This window comes from Pteropus alecto, unplaced genomic scaffold, assembly GCF_000325575.1.
Source record: "Pteropus alecto unplaced genomic scaffold, ASM32557v1 scaffold50, whole genome shotgun sequence".
Lineage (NCBI taxonomy): Eukaryota > Metazoa > Chordata > Mammalia > Chiroptera > Pteropodidae > Pteropus > Pteropus alecto.
This window is the reverse complement of record NW_006431918.1, coordinates 7020180-7036749: the sequence shown is the minus strand read 5'-3', so window position 1 is coordinate 7036749 and position 16570 is coordinate 7020180.

The following is a 16570-nucleotide window of genomic DNA, read 5'->3' as shown; positions in this document are numbered from 1 at the left end:
AGGTTCAGTTATTCAACTGATTTTTCATCTACCATGTTCCTGGTACCATGCAAAGAACTAGGGATCCAGCTGAGAACTTGACAAAACAAGGATTTTATTCTTCTGGAGCTTCGATACCAAATGCCCAGTCACTATCAGTAGTGCTCAGTTTTCTTCTTTCTCTCCATGTCGCTGCACATTCTGGAGTGAGCACCACCGTGTGCAAAGTGCTTTCTCACTCTCCTTGGAGTCAGTCCCTAATGCATGAGTTCCTACCTCTGGTTTCCACCAGCAGCACCCAGGGAGTTTTCTGGGGGAGCAGATTCCAGGCCCCATCATTTGCACACTGGATCCGAGATTCCAGAGTCTCTGCATTCATGGGGCGCTGCCAGCTGACTTGGTGATGACCTAGACTTGGCAATCACAGCCCCAGTTACCAGGGTGAAGAGGACAACACGGGGCTTCGGCTGCATACATTACAGCAGGACAGAAACCAAGCTGGGCCAATGTCAGGAATCGAAAAAAAACAAGAAAATCTGCTAACTGTGCTTTTGAGTGTACTTGTTTCCTTGAGGGGAATTTCATGGTTATTTAATTAAAGCATTCCACTTTGATCAAAGGTGTTACTTTGACTTCTCAAGTATGAAATACAAGACTTGTGAGAGTCAAACAACTTGTTAAATGCAAACAATTTACCAAGGGCCCTAAACAAGACAAAATATAATAAATAGTAAGTCTTAGAAATTAAGTGTAAACATCTGTGGAGAAACTAATTATTCCTCTTGTTATAAACATTAACTCACATTCAGTTTTAAGCCTATGATATTCTAATGATGTTCACCATCAGCCACTTCTGACTACAGTGAGAAGAACTGCAGGGGGATTCTGTTCGTTAATACACACTGGGATCTGCACTGTACTGTCATTGCTTGATTGGAGTGTCACATGCCTCGAGTCTTCATGCTGTGTAAAATGGAGAGAACCAAGAGCTGCCTTTATGTGAGGTAAAATGTTTTGCATTTACGACAGAACTGGAGGGCTAAGATAGCTTACTGAGACACACAGCACAGGTTTTCCAACCTGAGAGAGGAGTTAAGGAGAGATACAGTGTCAGAGCCATAGCAGCGTCCTGCCCTGTTAGTGGACTCTGGCGGTGATGGGTCACAGCTGTGCCCAGAAAGGCCTAGGAAGAGATGAGCATAAAGGCTTTAGGATCCCGTTAGCTCCATATCCATTCATTCATTTCATTCTCTCAACCAGTGTTTAGTGAATACCTACTATGTGCCAGACACTGTTCTGGGCACTTGGGATCCATTAGTGACTAAAAGAGACAAAGATCCTTGTTCTTATGGAGCCTTCATTCTACCAGAGGGAGGCAGACAATAAATCACAATATAGGTGAATTATAAGGAGAGTATAAGTGACAAGGAAAAGCTGGAGTAGGGTGAATGGGGTTGGAAATGGCTGTGGTATTCAGAAAGGAGGGGAGGGCAGGCCTCGGGAAGAAGGTGACATGTGAGCAAAGACTTGCAGGAGGTGAAGTGGTCCACTCCATCTGGGAGAGGAGAGGCAGGGCACGAAGTGGGAGTGTGCCGAGGATCAGTGAGGCCTGTGGGGCTGGAGCCAGGAGTGAGGGGGACAGAGTGACGGATGACAGCAGAGAGAGACATGGAGCCAGAACCCCTAAGACCGTATAGACTATTTAGAGGCTTTACTTTTACTCCGGGTGAAGTGGGGGCTATGGCGGTGTCTGGAGCACAGCGTGGCATATCCGACTTAGGTTGTGGATCTGTCTGTGGCTGTAGTGGGGCATGGTGTCCTATGGCAGGAAACCAGGAAATGCAGAAATGCAGCGAGGCTGGCGGCTCAGACCCAGGTGGTAGCAGTGGAGACAGTGAGCTTCTGGATGAATCGTAGAGGCTGGCTCCAACAGGATTTCCTGGTGAGCTGTATGTGGGGTGTGAGAAGAAGGTAAAGCAGAGCTGGATAACTGGAATGATTGAAAAAGAGAATCTACAATAAACTCACGATCCAACATTGCCCACACTGGGGAGGGCTATGGGAGCTGGAGGGCACACAGGTTGCACGCTTGGGCAGCCCTGGGTAGTTCGCGTGGGTGCCACGGTGCCTGGGGAGAACCTGGAATTTGGTGTCAGACATTCTTGGGTTTTAAATGCATCTACTTGCTCTGTGATTTTGACGAAGTCGTTTGATTTTCCATAACCTCAGTTTCTTTATCTATAACATGGGGTGATAATGTAATAGTATTTCTCCTATAAGGTTTGTGAAGATTAAATGAGCTAACACATGTAAAATCCCGGGAAGCCAGCCCTAGAAATCGGTTGTCCCTTCTCCTTCTCTTGAGGGGCTGGATGTATAATCTGACCCTGAGTTGGTGGCGGGAATGAAGAGAGGGCAGAGAAGCCATTTCTGGCATGACCTCCGTTGCAGAGTCCCCCATCTCTCCCTGAGACAGTGGGATTCTGTTGGTGGACCATGGCCAGATAGGTCCAAAAAGTGATGGAAAAAAAAAGAAAGAAAAAAGAAAAAGCGACATGGAGATATGTGGCCGTAGCACAGCAGGACCTTGTCTATGTGGGAGTAGGAAGACTCTAGGGGCAGATGTGGGCCTGCTGCTGGCCTAATGGCTTTAAAGGCAGGGAGCCTGTGCACTGAGCTTCTAGACCTGGTAAGACCCGTGAACGCTGAGAAACCAGGGAAGGGCCAGAGTTCTGCCCTGTCGTGCGTCTTCGAAACTCCGGGGCAGCCTTCGCCTTCAGTGGTTGCTGCTTTGGAACTAACACAGGTGAAAGCAACTTGAAAAAACTTAGTCTGAGTTGTCACCTTCACCAGTCTTCAGACCTGGCCTAGCTCATCCCACTCTCATTCCTGTTCCCCTTCTGCTTCAGTCAGCTTGGGCCCCATGACAGGACATCAGAGACGGAGAGGCTTAAACAACAGAAATGTACTTTCTTACCGTTCTGGAGGCTGGAAGTCTGAGAGCAAGATGTGACCGGATTGGTCTCCCCTAAGGCCTCTCTCCTTAACTCGGGGATGGCTGCTGTCTTGTTACCTTTTCGCATGTCATCCCTCTGTGCACACCCACCCCTGGTGTCTTTCTTCTTATTATAAGGACACCAGTCACACTGGATTAGGACCATCAGAATGGCCTCGTGTTGACTTCATCACCTCTTTAAAGACCTTATCTTCAAATAGGGGTACATTCTGAGGTACTGGGGGTTGGAACTTCAATACATGAATTTTAGGATGATACAGTTCAGCCCATAACACTCTCTAGCTCCTGGAAATTTTGTTTGTTTTTTTGCCATGGCCTAGACTGGGCTCCAGGCTCTCTGAGTTCCCTGTTTCCGTCTTCCTCATCCATTTCCCTGCTTATAAGCTGAAATCTGGCTGCTTAGCCCTTTTGAATGTCATGGCACAGTGGCCACTGTCCTGTGCCTAAAAGCCTCTGGTCATTCCCATAGACCCGAGGCCCTGGGCCGTGCCCTCCGTGGAGAACCTCTCCACCCTCTTTCCTCCAGAAATTCTGACCCAAATTTTGTCTGTCATGTGTCAGTCATAAGTTTCAATATCCACATTAAAATTTTACTTTATTGGCCTCCTACTAGCTTCTAGCCTTTGTACCAGCTGCTTCCACATACATTAACTACTGTAATTGATTCAATTATGATTTAATTCAAGAAGGCTGCTGGGATTTGGGCCTGCACATTTTAAAAATGCAAGCCATGATATATTCTAAAACATCTTCCATGGTTCTAATGAAATATACATTAGGAAACAAAACACTGATATTTACATGTTTTTATTGTCAGTGTGGTTGTTACGTTTGCTGGGTTTATTCAGATTGCAGTGGTTGGTTTATCTTTAGTAATCAGGACTGGCTGTAAGGATTCATGAGAAAATGAGGAAGACAGAAATGTCAGATGGCCCCAAAGATGCAGAGCCCGCAGCCGAACTGTAAGCACACGCAGGAGTTTCACCCCAGTGGCAGCCGGGTTTATCACGTAAGCACAGCAGCAGCAGCAGGCAGGCTCTGTGCTCCCGCAAAACACCTGTGTGCCACTCAGTTCTGCTGGCCCTGCTTCTGCAGTCTCTGCAGCTGCTGGAGAAAACCGAGGCTCCTTCTGTATATTCAGAGTTCCAACTCCCCGAGAGAAGATGCGATGGGCTCTGCATTATGGTGGAATCATACCATGCTCTGAGGTGTCTCGGCAGGGGGCAGGATGACTGGCTTGCCAGTGTAACTGACCAGAACAATCTGGTGGCACAGAACTGTAGGCAGAGTGTCCTAGTGGACCTCAGAAGGTCACTGGCTCATTTCAGCATGGGCTCTTTATGTGAAATGCCTTAATTTCTTTATCTCCAAATAGAGGAGTGGCCAGCAATGTCTAACTTCAAGGAGCTACACAGTGATGACGTAGAAGGACAGAAAAGCAGTAGGTATTCTATAATTGCAGAACAACCCAGGTAATAGATACCTAGCCAATAGACCTAATCAATTCAGCAGAAGACTCCATAAGCACTTAGCTCCAAGGCTATCAGTGAGAAAACAAGCTGGTAGTTTTTATTGTATTGTATCTGAACTGCTAATGTTCTTCCTGCTGGTAGGAGCCTGTGCCAGAGTTGTTCAGAAATTGCTTTGTCAAGCCTAGCTCTTTGGGAGATGGAGGAAGGGGGTGGGAACAGATCAGGGGACATTCTGTGCTACGAATAACCATAAAATCTTCCTTGAAAAGCCGTGCAAAGTTGAACGGAGATAAGGTGGTTGGGAATTGGCTTTGGCTTGCTCAGAAAAAAAATGAAGAGAAGGAGGATTCCATCCTAGGAGGCTGAGTAGCAGAAACATCTCTTGAGGAAGGCAAGAGCTATTCCCAGCAGGTACCACCCCAGGGGACCCGATGGCCAGGTAGGTAAAAGCAGAGAGTGAGAGCTAGGACGCCCCGCTCAGTGCTTCTTGCTGCCTAGGCGAGAGGAGAGGAAGGGGTTTGATGCAGAAATGCAGTTGGGGAACATGCTGCTCCAGATGGGCCAAGGCCAAGGGCCTGATTGCTTCAAGAAGACCAGAAGCATGGAACCTGGGGGTCAAGGGCAGAATTCAGTCTCAAGGGGAGGAAACTGACTAGAACAATAGAAGGTCTCAAGACTTAAGATATGTGCAGTCCTGGAAAAATGGGAATTGAGGAGAAATCAACGGCCTCCAGAGTGGTCCATCCCAGGACCTCTTGTCACTCTGGGAACATGTCACTCTTGGGGGCGAAGGGAGAGGAGGTGGTTCAGAAGGGAGTTCGGCTGTGGCTACAGTGAAGGGACCGGCAAGGGGCAGGGGCGGCTGTCCTAGCTGGTCCCTGGGACCTGGGTTGAACATTAAAATTAAGTCGCCATTTAAATTTTGGTGACTCAAGAAGGTCAAGGACAAGTTCAGGGTTTAGTCTTCTTCCCTGGAAAACAGAGTTAACAATAGAAAGCTCCTTGGGGGAGAAGATGGAGTAGGGACAGGGAGAGAGAGAGTGTTATGAGAATGACTGGGTGTTTGCGAGCAGCTTGAAGACCCTTGGCCAGAAGGTACCCTGCACATAGAATTTGGAGTAGAGCTCCTGGAAGCTGTAGAATATGATTGAAACCGTCAGTTCTTTTGATTGGCCCCAAATTGAGAAACAGATCCAAACTGAGCAGTGTAAGGTTATATGAAAGAAGCAGAGCCCTGGGAAACATTTTCTTTTCTGTCCTCTGTCACTCGCTTTTCATACATCTGTACCTTTATCAATATGGACGTCTCCGTGGGCCTGTCACATCCGGGAGAACAGGCTCCCTGACCAAGATAGTCAGTTGTAACCCCAGCATGGCGCTGGGGTGCCATCTATCACTCAGGGCTTTCCAGGAAGAGCCTGTTCAGAGGCTGGGCTTTTATCAGGCAAGAAACAGTGTTAATAAAAGTTCTTTTTACTTGAAAGGGCACAGAAAAAAAACAACAAAAACAATAAAACATGCCACCACATTGGGGAGTAGGGCTTCCACATATGGATTTGGGGGAGGACAGAAGCATTCTGCCCAGCTCTTTTTTTAAAAAAGTTGATAAAACCAACAAAAAAATAAAGAAGTAGTTTATTGTGGTTCTAAAAGAAAGACAGGATTTTTTCTTTTTCTTTTTTAAAGACAGAATTAATTAATCCACCACCACCAGCCTGAGCTCTGAACAGAATGTTAGCTGGGACTCTGGTGGGGCGTGGGTTAAGTCCTCTGGACTCTGGATAAGCTTTCATTATAGCAACAGTGTTTAAAACAGTGAATTTAAATTCATCCACCAGATAGAATAGGGCACCAGAAGTGGAGAAGAAACCAAAATGAGAGTGCTGTTAAGAAGCAATTCTTGAGAGAAGAAATGCAATTCTTTAAGCCCCCCTTAGGGACAAGATGGAATTAATATTAAAACGACCATAGTGGTATCACAATGACCTTGGTTCCTCCTGCCTCTGCCTTTCTCAGCTCCTCACAGCTAAATCCATGGGGGAAATCTACATCCCCAGGCTCAGGCTTATTTTACTTCCTGAGTAAGCACCACAAAGGAGGCTGTCACTCCTCACTGTCCAACCAGTAGGGTCCAGGGACCAGCTAGGACAACTACTCCTGATCCCCCCAGAGTGACATGTCCCATAGACCCTGGGATGGACCACTTTGGAGGCTCTTGGTATCTTCTCTGTCTCTGTTCTTCTAGGACTGCATACTGAAGGACTTGATACCTTCCATCGTCTAGCCAATTTCCTCCCCCAGGGACTGAATTCTGCCCTTGACCCTCAGGCTGGGTCCTATCAAATGTGGACAGATTTTGTGGAAGCAGGGACGCAGCCTGCCTGAGCATTTGATGGACATCTGAATTTCTTGCTGCTGTGTCCAGCTCCTATTCAGATGCCCATGAGAGCCCAGAGTGCTGTGCCATCTTAAACACTTGTTCTTTTGACTTAGCCATTCCCTCACTTACCTGGGTCTGGCTTCCTCCTGGGCCTTCGTGCCCTGGGTTGTTTATTAGAGTCTAGCATGCCTCCCATCTGGCCTATTGGAACAGCACCCTAGAGTAAAGCATTGAACCCCTTGGAAGATCTGGATGGAAGAGAACAAATACTTTGCAAACACAATGGATTTAGGTAAGTTTAGGATGAGTTAAGTTCATTCAATGATTCATTCATTCATTCATTCATTCATTCCGTGAAAAAAAAGTTATTGAGAGCGTGTTATGTACTAGGCCTTGTTCTAGGTGCTAGGAATATAGCAGCAAACACACAAATACTTGTCCTGAGGAAAGTTATGATCTAGTAGGGAAGATAGACAATAAACAAGATAAGTTAAAACATATATAAATGCCATGGAGAGAAATAAAGCAGGAAATACGAAAGGCAAAATGGAGTAATTGTGATTTTGATAGTGTTAGGGAAGACCTTACTGAGAAGGTAACATTGAGTAAAGACCCGAGGGATGTTAAGGAGCAAGCCAGGCCATGTGGGTGCCTGGAAGAGAGCATTCTACATAAGGGAACAGCCAATGCAAAGGTGCTGAGCTAAGAGTATGACTTGTGGCTAGTGGGTTGGAACAGAGAAAATGAGATTAAGTGGGGAGGTCATTCAGAGCCTGTAGGTAAATGTTGGCCTGTCAAATGAGTGTCTTAGTCAGCTCAGGCTGCTATAACTGAATACCACAGACTGGGCGGCTATAAACAACAGACATTTATTTCTCACCGTTCTAGAGGCTGGAAGTCTGAGATCAGGATGCCAGCCTGGTCAAATTTTGTTGAGAGTACTCTTCCTGGCTTACAGATGGCTGCCTTCTTGCTGTACCCTCACATGGCAGAGAGAGGAAGCTCTGGTGTCTCTTCTAATAAGGGCACTAATGCCATCACGAGGCTCTATCTTCATGACCTCATCTAGCCCTAATTACCTCATAGAAGCCCCACCTCCACATGCCACCACATTGGGGAGTAGGGCTTCCACATATGGATTTGGGGGAGGACAGAAGCATTCTGCCCATAACCGGGAGTTACTGCAGGGTTTCAAACACTAAGAAAATTAATTCTAAAGTATGTTACCTGTCATTCAGTCAACACTTAACTGTCTCATTTTTTCCAAATCCCATCCTGGACACTTTCCACAGAAACTCTTCAGGGACTCAGAATGTGTCTTGCTTAAGAAAACTTGGGGATCCTCTGGATGCTGCTTTAGCAGTTCATGCAAATCTTTGTTTCCTCCATTCAGCAGAGATAGGTGCTTTTCAGCTTAAGAAATTCAACGACTTCAGCTGTAAAGTTTTCCTTTGGTCATACTTCTGCAATTTTTAAAAATGTCAGCAGTGGTCCACATGAAAAGACGTCTGGTTATCCCTTTGACTGTAGATTAGACCAAGAGGCTCCAGCCTCAGACAATGTTAATCTTAACCTAGGCTGGATTTATTAGGCTGCCTGGCATCTAAGATCGCAGATAAGCACATTTTCCACTCTAGCCTTTGCTGTATTAAGCCTCCCAGGGAAAATTTCTAAAGGTTCAGAAAAGAAACGCTCTTAACTGTAAACCACATAAGCCTTTCTTTTCAATCTTCTTTTTTTTTATTTCCCACCCTTTTTTTCTTTTTTTTTTTTTTTTTGTAAAGTACAACCATGAAACCATCTTCAATGCCCAAGTGATTCATCTGGAAGCCTGATCAGCGGACTGAATTATCTTGACTTTTTATAAAAGCAAGATGAACTCTTTGTCCAGAACGAGACACTGCACTGCGATGACTCTTAACTGTAAACCACATAAGCCTTTCTTTTCAATCTTTTTTTTTTTTATTTCCCCCCTTTTTTTTTTTTTTTTTTTTTTTTTGTAAAGTACAACCATGAAACCATCTTCAATGCCCAAGTGATTCATCTGGAAGCCTGATCAGCGGACTGAATTATCTTGACTTTTTATAAAAGCAAGATGAACTCTTTGTCCAGAACGAGACACTGCACTGCGATGACTCAGTAGAATGCACAGAGAGGCTGTAGTAACGCGGCGACCCAGCCGTGCAGGGAGGTGGACACTGCAGTGCAGGAAGGGGAGGTGTGCAGCTTGAACTGTAACGGCACAGCCCCATGACCCTAGCTCCAGGATTTCTGTGATTCTGGACCAGTCAGTGGTGCCCACTTCCGGGCGGGGCTCGTCAGACCTGAACTTGCTCCAGTTGATCTCTGTGTGGCCAGGATCCAGGCCCAAGCCCCGAGTCAGCTGCAGCACTGCCCGGGTCCCAAGGTCATCTCACCTGGGGCTGATGTTCATTCATTCAACAAATATTTGTTGTGCATTTGTGTGACAGCATTGTTCCAGGCACTGGGGCTCCAGGAGGGAATTAACACACAAAATCCCTGCATGTGTGGAGCTGATATTCTAGTAGGGGTAGCAGAAAGACCCACGCTTTCATCCTGGCCTGGAGTTCCAGGGTGGCTATGGATCAGAGAGAAGAGCTGGATCTCTTTCCACATCTGCCTCCTGAGGACCAAGCTGGACAGCACCAGGCTCTGGGCCAGTGATGGGCCAGCCAGGCCTGGCCTGCACCAGAACTCCTTATGTGGTCTTTAAATAGCTTTGCTTCCACAAGTCCTCTGACCAGGGCTGTGGTTTTGAACCAGTCCTTTCTGGTTATAGCTAGTCCTCTATCCTGAAAAGCTGAATATATTGTTTGCTTGTGAATTCAGGATAAAAACAGCCCAAATTGCTTTGATAGTTGCAGAATAAACGTCTAAGGTAGAGGAAGTTGCAGAATAAGAGTCTGGGGAGAGGAAGTTGAGGGAAGGCAGCAGCAGAAGGGTATGAAAGAGGGAGCCCAGAGATAACAGGCTTTGAGGTGAAGACCCGTTGAGAATCTGCTTTCTTAGCTCCCCAGAACTGCACCCAGCACTAACACACAGCTCTCAGCCCCTCTCAGAGCTCCCCCAGTATATACACAGTAAACAAAACTCAGAATGCAGAAGAAAATAAACTAGGTATTTTATCTGTGACATGGATTATTTTATTTCCCCGAATCGTGACTTATTACCCCAAAGCTATTAGGAGAATAGAAGCAATGAAGCTCAAAGCCCAGCAACTGTTTCAAACCCATTAACTGGACCTGATTTTGGCCATGCAGCTTCTTTCTAATTAAGATAGTGGGCATGTGCATTTGTGTCTGATGCCTCTGTGATTATAAATACTTGTGGAAAAGGTGGGGAGGGGGGAGGTTTGAAGGACAGAATAGTATGTACAATTCTGCACTCAATTCCGACGTGTGGGCTTTTTTCCCCACACCGCCAAGCAATTCTCTGACACTTGCTGGGCGTCTTACGATTTACCTCAATTCTGACACTGTAGGGATAGTGTTAGATCCCACAGGTTAAGGGCTCCACCAGGCCGCCATCATTTCAGAAGCCAGTTAGAAGTCCAGGTTGTTACCTGCGCTTCTGACCCGTGGCTGTAGATCGGAGGTTCCCACAACCCCTTTCTGGGGTTCAATGGATTTGTTAGAGTGGCTCACAGAATTCAGGGAGACATTTTGCTTACTAGACTCCTGGTTTATTATAAAAGGCCATCACTCAGGAACGTCCACGTGGAAGAGGTGTGCACAGCAAGGTGTGGAGACAGGTGCGAGGCTTCCATGCCCTCTCTGCGCATCTCCGCACGTTCAGCGACAGGGAGCTTCTCTGAACCCTGTCCTCCAGCGCCCATCTCCCTGGAGGTCAGAGGGAGGGACTAAAAGTTCCAGCCCTCCAATCATAAGGTTGCTTCCCCTGGCACCCAGCCCCATCCTTAGGTGCTTTCTAAAAGCCACTCATCAACATAAACCCAGGTGTGGTGGAAAGGGTTTTGTTACGAATATCAAGGCACCCTTATCGCTCTGATCGCTTATGAAATTCCAAAGGTCTTTAGGAGCTCGGTGCCAGAGATAGCAAGAAGAGCAAATATATATTTCTTATTATAAGTCATAGTATCACAGTGTGTTAGCCTCAGAACTGCATTGTCAGGGAGGGTGAGGGGGCATCTGCGGTGGGGAGCAGAAGGGAAGGCCAGGGAGTGACAGTTCTACACAGAGTATAACAGGGTTATGTTGGGAACCAAGGAGGATTTTCTCATCACTTCAGAACTTCATCTAAAGCCCAAGAGTGGAAATAAAAGTCTCTAAATCAGTGACAGTCAGGAAAGCACCTACAATTGTGGCTGGTCACAGCCGCACCACTGCTATCCACCCCTCAGGTGATGGACAAGGAGGACTTGGGCAGGAGAGGGAAGTGCAGTGCTTGTGAGAGGGCAGGATACTCCCTAAATGTTCCCTTCTCAGGACTGAGCTGGCCACACCATCCCGCTTCATCCAGCTGTTTGCAAATTGCTGGGCCTCCAGAAGGGCGGAACACCTGACACTGGGGGGAGGATGCAGCAGGCCGGCCAGGCAGAGAGGGGAGCAGGGGCACTCTGTGAGCCCAGCTTCTGTTTGAGGGGGAAAATCCTGGTTTGTGATATTAATCGGAAGAAATAATAATATATTACTCTATATAATTTATTATTATATTATGTTAATTACTAGATATAATTATATTAAATATGTTACTAGATCATATAATCTTAAATATGAACATAATATGTAATATAGTACATTTATATAGTATACGTAGAATATAATGTAATATATTGCTATATATAATTTTATATTAACTAATATTTCAAAGTTCTTCTGATCAGATTTTCTTTACCTATGAGAAATTTTCTGCAATGAAGAGAATTTTTCTTGCAGAAATATAGCACCAGTGAAAAATCTAACAATTTTATTTAAAGCAAGGGTTGGCAAACTACAGCCTGTGGGCCAGACCCGTCCAGCTGCCAGTTTTTTTAAGGCCAGTGAGCTAAGAATGGTTCTTGTTTTTGAATGGTTACATTTTATATGGTTATATAAGTGCCTATTTTGCCTCTTGGCCTGCAAAAACGAAAATATTTACTATCTAGCCCTTTAAGAAAACTTTTGTTGACCCCTGACTTAAGACCTTTTGAGACTCATTTTCCAAATTCTGTTCTAGAATGTGTAGCCCCAACTGAGACCAACCTCTGGCCAAACACATCCGAACAAGAACATAAAGGCCATTTAGTAATGAGGCAAGGCTGGTCACCACATGCAGCTTTCACTTGGTGGGCCAACATTAGCATCACACACACACACACACACACACACCCCTCCCATGCTGGAAATGGGAAAATATTGCTCTTGGTTGGACGTTTCTATTGCACAAACTCCCCTTTGGTATACAAAGCCTTAAAACAACAAGATATAGTTGTGTCTCATTCCAGCTGCCAGACGCATTAAGCCTAGCATGCATAGCTCAATATGTCACCGGTTCATGAATGTGGCCCTTAAATACAGAAAAGGTAACAAATGCCAGCCCACTGCAGTAGGGTTCTGTGGCTTTGAAGAGACCTCTGTATTATATGTTCATCTAAATAATTGGAACTTGGACTCCTCACATCTTTTTTAGCAATGACATTGGAACAGCATAGACCCATCCATCATCATGTCATCCTTATGAAAATGGCTTCCAGTGGTCAACCTGTCATAGTTAATTAGTCTTCCAATATATGAATTCTCAGAAGCAAAGAGACTTTGAGAGCCAGGTTTTCAGATATCTTTGGCAGTGAACTCTAGAGGTATGTGATCTTTTCTGCCTTTTAGTTAGAGCCCTTTCATCTAAGAGGGAGTGTGTCCTTGTGGTTAAGAGGTATAGCTAGCCTGGCTCTGCCTTTTGTTCTCAGTTCTAGGGCTGACTCATAGCGACCACAAGGAAGCCAGTGACTCTCTGAGGCCTCAAATATGTGAAATCCAGGAAGCTCTAGAGTAGAATGTGGTTAGTTGATGGCTGTTCAAATGAAGATATCATTGAAGTTTTAGTGTGAAATGTAGTATATCAGTGAGATATTGCTATGAGACACTAAAACTTAGTAGTTTAAAAAAGATTCTGTAAAGTCATCAATTTAGTCTGGGTTCAGGGGGTCCTTCCAGTATCCACAGTCAGTTGTGTGTTTGTGTATTTGGTAGGTGGTTTTGCTGATCTCGGTTGGGCTCGCTCATATGTCTTAAGATTTGACTGGGACGATGGGGCTACTCACTTCTGGCCCATGTGGTTTTTTTATCTTCCAGTGGGCTGGCTCAGGCTTGTCACATGGCAGAGACATGGTTTCTGAAGAGATAGTGGATACATGCAAGGCTAGGCTTGGAACTGGCAATATATCAGTTCTGTCACATTCTAGTGGTCAAAGCAAGGCACAAGGCAAATCACAAGGACAGCCCAGATCCAAGGGATGGGGAAATTCTACCTCTTGATGGAAAAAGCTTCAAAGTCATATCGCAGTGGCATGAATGAGCAAGGGGAAGAACTGCAGTCATTTTTTGCAATCTACCACTGAGAGCTGAGTTGCTAAGGAGCATGTGTAAGTAAGTTGTGTATCAGCCACTGCTCCCAGGGCCAGTGAGGTGGGAAGAGGCCATTACCCTGAAGTCTGGGTGCCAAGCCCATAAACGAGGGACTAGGATTATGGTACTCTGGTTGTCCCTGGCCTCTTTCCTGACAGAGGAGGGTGAGGGAACCCCCAAGGGGGTAGTCAGACCTGCAGCAGATGGGAAATGGGTGAGCAGTGTCCATCTGGGTTGGGGGTCAATTTAGAAAAGAAAAGGAAGAGGGTATTTTCCCATGTACATTGAAACCTGAGAGTGAGTACAGGCCCTGGCTTTGCTAGCCTAGCGGAGAGGAAAGCTTCTGCACCCAGGGAAGAAAGGCCCTAATCAAGAGTCAGTGTGGTTTGATGCTTAGAGCACAGCCGGTGAGGGCAGCCATAACTAATTGTGATTGAAAACCTCACTAACTGACTTTGGGAAAATCACTTAACTTCTTTAAGGCTCAGTTTCCTCACCTGTAAAATGAGGATAATATGCGCCTCACAGGGTTGTAGGAGCAATTAAAGAGCTAACACATGTCAAATGCCTAAAGCAATACCTGAGTAACACTGCTCTCCAGCTGTGCTCGCTGTTACTGTCCTAACCTTTATGGCTATTGATTCTTCATGGATGATCTGCAAGTCTTTCCACTTTTACAGTCCTGGCCACCTTGATGAGCTCCCCCTCTGGTATGTCAGCCCAGCAGTTTCATGTCAACTCAAACTCAACGTGCATATAAACGCGAAACAAATCTGTTCCCCCTTCAAACCACTCTCCCAACCTTGCATATCTCTTCATTCAGAGCCATCATTTATTTAGCCACCTGGATTTGTCGCCGTGAGGTGATCTTTGATTCCTTTATTCCATTTAGGCCTCTTACCCAGTTATTCGACAATGTGAAAAGTCCCTCACCCTGTTCTTTTTAACTCCATTTCCTCTACTAACTGCAGAATCCCAGTTCTTCTCTTGATGTTTGGTGTATGTGGTAGAGTTCCTGCACATTTCCCTGCCTTCAGGCTCTCTCTGCATCATCCCGCTCTGCACAGTGCTCCAAAGTTGATCTTCCGAAAGACAGACCCTTCCTCAAAACCATCAGTGGCGCTTCACTACTTACAGGGTGACATCCAGACGCTAAGCCTGGCATTCAAAGCCCTCTAAATCTGACCTAGTTCCCTTTACCAAACGTATCTTCCAAAACTCCAGGAAAATTCATCTTGCATTGTGATTATTTGTATACTGACCTCATAGTCCCAATAAGAGTATAAGTCTCTAGAGCAGGGTCAGCAAATCACCACCCATAGACCAATTCCCTATGGCCCACGAAGTCTAAAATATTGACTGTATGGCCCTCTACAGTTTGTTGACCCGTGCTCTATAGGTTGAAGCATGTTTGTCCCACACAACTGTGTACTTTTCAGTAAACATTAACTGAATGAATATTCCACATACCAACCCCTAAGCATACCTATCCTTTCTTGTTCCTGAAAATTTTTTCCCTGTAATAGAGGGCCTTCCCCTCTCTTGTCTACCTGGATAAACCTTTCCAATGACTTCTGCTGAATGCTGAATTCCAGTAACACTAATCTGCCTCTCTGACACTTAATCTTCTGCTTACAGTTGGTTCTTGGTATCAGAAAGGGTCATGAACCTGATTGATGCCCGTTCCTTCCCCAAGACTGGCTATCTTCTGCCCTTCAAAACTCAGCAGACGTTGCCTGGCCTGGGAACTTTTCTCTGACTCCTCCCTTCCTCTCTCCACCCAATTAAGTTAGAGGCTACTTTTTTGGTGCTCCCACAGCTCCCTGAACTGTCCCATCTTGGCACTTATCTTTGTGTATTGTAATCATTGATCTACTTCTCGAGTTCTCCAGCTGTACTGAGAGCTCCTTGAGGATAGGCTCGGTGTCTTATTCATTGATATATTCCCAGTTCCTGGAAGGGTGCGTGGCTCATGGAGACACCAATGAATATTTTGGAACAAATGTTTGATCAGTCAATGGTTGTCGATTGATCACATGGCTGAACAGAATAGCTGGTACTATTCCTTGAGCTCCCCTATTTACATACTTCAATTCTCTCACTTCTCTATTGTATATAGTCATTTCTCTTAGTTGTATATCTATGGGTAGCTCGTATCTCTGGGTTTCAGTACATAACTATCAATTTTATGTGACTGAGGTTATCAGGCCAAAATTGGGGCACCCTGGGAGACACCGAGCTTGGAGAGACCCAGGTCTTTGGTGAGAATGACAAGTGCCTTTGTTTCAACCCGCATATGTGGGCTCCTGAAACCGACAGCAGCTCTTTCTCTTTATGAATTAAGCATTCCAAAGACAGCCTGACTGCTGAATAAAAAAGATCCATGACCAAATTCCAGCACACTCATAGCCAGCTTTGCGAATCCAGTCTGAGCTCCACGTTCACCTAGCGTAAAATAATACTAAATGCTTGAACTTGGAAACCATTTGCCAAATGTTAGGATAATATAACAAAGCATACACAGTATCAGAAATGGAAAAGGGCACCCTGGAGATTGGAGAGCCCACGAAAAATGAGAAGTGAGACCCTCATCCCACAGACAGCTTCCTCCCCACTCTTGTGTTTCCCCTGGAGCTGTGTGCTGCGTGGGGCCCCTCTCCTCCCCCTCCCAGTTAGTCCTCAGAGCATGTCATACTGCAGTCCCATGCAGCTAAACTGCCCACGACCCAGTTTTTAAATGCAGATAAATTAAAGACAGGTTGTAAATGATCAGGCACAGCACCCAGCTCTTCCTGCAGTAAAACGGATGCATAATGACCAAGTTTCCATTCTCTGCATGTGCTGAGGGCTTCCACAGGAGCCCACCTCATGGAGTTAAAGTGGAAAGGAAGTGCAGAAGCTCACGTGACCACACAGAGAACAGACATTTGGCATTTTAAAAATGCCTTTTAAATGTCTAGATAGATGGTATAGTACCCTGTAGCCTTTTCAAAATCTGTGAGCTACGCCATGAATGCTGTTGCCTAAAAGCGACCAGCCTTGGAAAACCCTGGAACATGCCTGCGTGAGAAAGGCAGCAAAGCTGACACCTCGAGAAGGAAAATGTCTCCACTTGCTTCAGGAAATGTCTGTTTCTGTGAGA